At 38.4% G+C, this 4,883-nt stretch overlaps 1 non-coding gene across 1 annotated transcript; it reads right to left on the bottom strand.

Annotated features, from left to right (window-relative positions):
* Positions 1-1,755: 1,755 nt before the first annotated feature.
* LOC122102490 lies at positions 1,756-1,862 on the bottom strand. Its single transcript, XR_006146504.1, has one exon. It is a non-coding gene; the product is annotated as a U6 spliceosomal RNA (small nuclear RNA).
* Between the last annotated feature and the right edge of the window lie 3,021 nt (positions 1,863-4,883).

Here is a 4,883-nt window from a genome sequence, read left to right as displayed (position 1 = left end):
AGATGTGACTTTCTAGGAGGTGAAAATAACTCCTAAAAATAATAATTGGAAAAAATAAATTTTGAATTTCAAAAGTGATCCACCTCACCAACAATACATCTCTTGTGAACACAGGACTACCTGGATCAACCTAGACACTAATAAGCCAGCATCTCCTATATTTGTCTAAGAGGAAGGGGTCTCCTAAACCCAGAGCTCAAATCCAAAATAAGGACTCTGTCTTCTGCATTTTTTCTCAGTCAGCTTTGCAGACAGAATTTGCTTTCTGAAAGAATCTTCTTTCTTATACCCACCTCACACAAATTTGATCTATCAATGTTGGAGCCTGTTGAGTAAATAAATATGAGAATTATTGAAGATCTGCAATATTTCAATATTAAGAATTATTCAATAAGGAATATTTACGATGCAATAGGAACACAATCGTTCTTTCATTATAACTAGCATTTGTAGAATGTTTTGTAGTTAGCAAAGTCCTTTTCACATACATTTTGAAATATAATAACTCCTCATTTGGCATCAACTGGATGATATTATCCCAAGTCGTCAACGGATCAACAACCATTGCCAACACCAGGTTGCTTGTAACTTGTGGAGTAACTTCTGGAGGCGATACACTGAGTATAGCACAGAATCTCACTGGGGGACCCATGTGATTACTTTCATTTTTAGACATAGTTTTGCATGTCAAAAATGCAGCTGGTCACTGATGGCTCAGACTTGAATCCTAGCTACTCAGGAGGCTAAGACTTGAGAATTGTGGTTCAAGGCAGACAAGTCCTTGAGACTCTTATCTCTCATTAACCAGCAAAAGGTCAGATGGAGAGCTGTGGTTCAAGTGATAGATCACCAGTCTTGAGTGAAAAAGCTAAGGGAAAGAATCTTGGCCCCAAGTTCAAGCATCAATATGGGCATAACACAACAACAATAACAAGAAGTTACAGAAATGCAGTACAGAAGAGCTTAGAGAAATCACCTCCAGTTTGCACAGTCCAAAGCAATAAAGGAAACTTTGTCTTCCTGTCTCTTTCTGTCCCATTTCTGGGAGTGAGAAGTATGTTTCTTGCTCTTCTGCAACTAACAAGAGCCCATTTGTTAAATTGATACCATTTTCCTGAACTGTTCTCTTTCTTTGGGGCATCAATAGGACAATATGATTTGATCTCATTTTCATTTAAGATGGAGATAATTAAATGCCCAGTGAACCTGGCTCACAATTTCTTTTTTGTGTATATTTTTATTGTAAAAATACTGTACAGAGGGGTTAGTTTTATGAGTAAGGTAATGAGTACATTTCCTATTGAGCATTGTTACCTCCTCCTTTATTTTTCCCCTACAATCCCTTCCCTTTCCACCTTCCCAACTCCTCCCTCCTCCACCTCTGAAGTTGTAAAATTCATTTTCAACATAGTGTCTTGTACATCTCGTTACAAGGGGTCAACCTGTATGCTTATTTCAGAATTTTGTTGTTTCCTTTCCCCTCCCCAAATTAGAAAAATGTATATACAAGATGCAGGACACGAAACAAATACAGTGAAAACAGGGGTTATACCATGGAGAAAGAACATATAAAAGAAACAAAAAATCACATGGTACATTATAAATACATTAAAAACAACAGCAAGAAAGATAAAACCACTTGTGTCCCTATCTTGGGGTTCATTTCACTTAGCATCATCTTATATGGTCATATGTACATAGCTTTTGAGCTTTTCTGCTTGTCCTAGACATATACTAGTTATTGCAAATAAGGAAAAAAATATGAATCCCTTCATGAATTTGCATGTCATCCTTGTGCAGGGGCCTTGTTAATATTCTCTGTATCCTTCCAATTTTAGTATATGTGCTGCCGAAGACAGCACCTGACTAACAATGGCTTTCTTTCCCATCATCTGTGAAACTGTTGCCAGCTACGCATCTGCAGACACTGTACCTGAGGTTCCAACTCTGAGGACTTGCATGCTAGACTATTGGAATAAATCACATGGAAGGCGATTCTTTGATCTAAATTCTTACCTGGAGCTGTTCAGTTTTCGGCAGCAAAAAACTAACAACTTACAGCATTTAATAAATTTGAGTCCAATCTTTGGGCCTATCACTTACTTATATTATGACACGGAACAAATGAGTTCATCACTGCAAGTCTGAGTTTGCCCAAGCAAATTAAAGGATTATTAATATTATTAATATTTGTTCAATGGAAACAAATATTTAAATCATCAAAGCTATAGTCAATGGTAGAACTTCAATGTCCTGAATAAATCTTAACTTTAACATAACCAGTCTTACCTTTGTGTGGCAAGCAAAGAAATACATCACTCACAAGAACCATTACCAAGATAATTCAGTGCCTTACTTTCAATAACACAAGGCAAAATTTTTTTAAATCCTCTTTATTTTTTCTTATTCTCTCACCCTATAGCAAGGCCAAAATGTGTTTTTCTCTGTGTGTGTCTCTGTCTCTCTGTCTCTGTCTGTCTGTCTGTCTGTCTGTTGTCTCTCTCTCTCTGTCTCTCTCTCTCTCTCTCTCTCTCTCACACACACACACACACACACACAGCTTGCCAGATTTTTTTTCCATGCATATGTAGCTCTCTTGGCTTTTTACTATGCTGGATGGTTGAATTTCCTCTTACTTCCTTTGTCTGTTTTATTTACTGCTCAGATTCTCAAAAAAAAAAAAAACCTTGAGTCTAAAAAGTTATGTTTTTCCATTTCCTTCCACACCTTCCAGACTTGTCCGTTTCTCTCCTGGTTTTCTAACTATACTTTAAGAAAAATACAAGGAAAACAACTGAGGATCCCGAAGAGTTAGGACAGAGAAATCATCACTGCACAAGGGAGGAGGGGAGGTTCTGAGCGCAGTCAAACCTCTATTTTGATTGGAGATGCACACGCTTTTGTTCATTTGTTTGTTTTTAACATATAAATGTCAACATGGGGGAAGGGTTCCAAATTTCTATCTTCACAGTAGCAAACTGAAAAACTCTTTTCTGCCTCTAAATTGCTGTCTTTACAACTCTCTCTGCTCAGTGTGACCTCTAGCGTCTCAGGTTTGTTTCACTTCCTCATATTTTAACCTTTTCCTGGCTTTGCTGGTCTCCTGGCCCAGCATCTCTCTGAGAATACTGAAATCCCTATTCCTGCCACTTCTCACTTTTCTTTCTTGTGAACTACAGCACCAAAGCACCTCCATTGTTTATCAAACTGTGATTATTTTCAGGAAGTCTATAAGATTGACCCTCTTAAAAAATTTTAAGTATAGCGTGAAATGTTGTGCACTATAAGCACAATATTATAGACCCAATCTCTAGAACTTGTAAACGAAATGTTATCGTTGAAAACAGTAACACATCAACTCTCCCTCCCAAGCAACCACCATTCTCCCTTTCACTTCGATGAATGTGACTGCATTACTTACTTCATATACATGAAAACACCACAAATATCCATTGATGGGTGAATGCATGCAGAAACTGTTGTAAATGGATACAATAGACTATTATTCATCCATAAGAAAGAAGGAAATTCTGGCATACATGACAACATGGATCATCCTTGACCAAAAAATTTAAAAAGCACATATTGGAGCTTAACGTTCAATGTAATGTAAGTAAGAGGCAGCCTTTAGGAGCAGACTAAGTCTTCAGAGAAGCATTTGTCTCTGTTTTATTTCTGTCATGTGAGAACACCACAAAAGATGTCAACTTGAAAGTGGAAGGGAGAGTTACCAGAGACCCCAAATGCATGGGCCTTGTTTTTGATCTTCCTGGCATTTAGAGCAGTGAGAAAAATAAATTTCTGATCTTTATAAATTACTCCATCTAAAGTATTTGGTTACAGCAACGCAAACAAAGGCAAGGGCTTTACATTGGATTAAATATCTGAGTTCTATCACTAGAGGGGCAGGAGCCTTTGAGGAGAAGACTTCCCTGAAGTGTCTCATTCATCTCCGTGTGCCCAGTGCAAAGAAGACACTTGGTACTATTAAAATTATATAGAAAAAAATCATACAGAAAAGAGGAATGCATTTTTCCCTCATAAGCTACTTGCCACTGGATCTCTACTAGACATGGCCTAAATATGGATGATCCTTATGCCCATGAGTCACTGTCTTACTAAATACCCATAAAAATTAGCTCAAATCTTCTCTGTGCCCCTCACACCCAATGCCAACAACCTGCCATCATCACCCTTCTTTGAAGTCAGCCGGCTCTCTCCTTTGAAGCTACCTGTGAGGACGATCTTTGCAGGTAATTCTCAGAGCAAAGGGCTCACAATCTCAAGCTACTCCCTGGAGTTTTCTGCTGACAGAAATCTTTTTCAAATCATACATGTTATGATTCAGTGCACACTTTTTCCTTAATACGTGCCTGAAACATACTCGAGCCACATGGAACAGTTTTGAAACCCAATGTTTTCTCACAGAAGTCTTCATTTTCCTCCAATTTACCAGCATCCAGAGCGTGCTTAACAAGAAACCAGAGGGTGGGATTGTGGGGGAAAGAAAGAAAGAATAATCTATGGCAATTCATCAACCCGTTTCCATCTGAAAACGGCTTCTTTAATCCTACCAATTCCAAACCCAGGCCACTCCACATATCAACAAAGCTCGTACACGCTTCCTGGACCCCAGATAGGCTCCATTTTCCAAAGAAACCATAGTGAAGGAGCAGCAGCTTTCTCCCTCAGAGATGAGAACATGTCGTTCATTCCTTTAAGGAAATGTGAGCCTGTCTTTCTTTAGCTGAAAAGCCCCTGGTAATCATGGCAGTTCTTCAGGCCCATGTAAAACAGTTGCGAGTGGACCCAAGATAGAAAAGGCTATTGAACAAGTTTCTGGAAGAATGATTGTCAAGACGTTGATGAAAGTTATCTTAACT

Source organism: Dipodomys spectabilis, unplaced genomic scaffold, assembly GCF_019054845.1.
Source record: "Dipodomys spectabilis isolate Male_0828 unplaced genomic scaffold, ASM1905484v1 ptg000783l, whole genome shotgun sequence".
In the NCBI taxonomy this organism is placed as follows: domain Eukaryota; kingdom Metazoa; phylum Chordata; class Mammalia; order Rodentia; family Heteromyidae; genus Dipodomys; species Dipodomys spectabilis.
The sequence above is the reverse complement of the archived record's forward strand: the minus strand, read 5'-3'. Positions and strand labels throughout refer to the sequence as shown.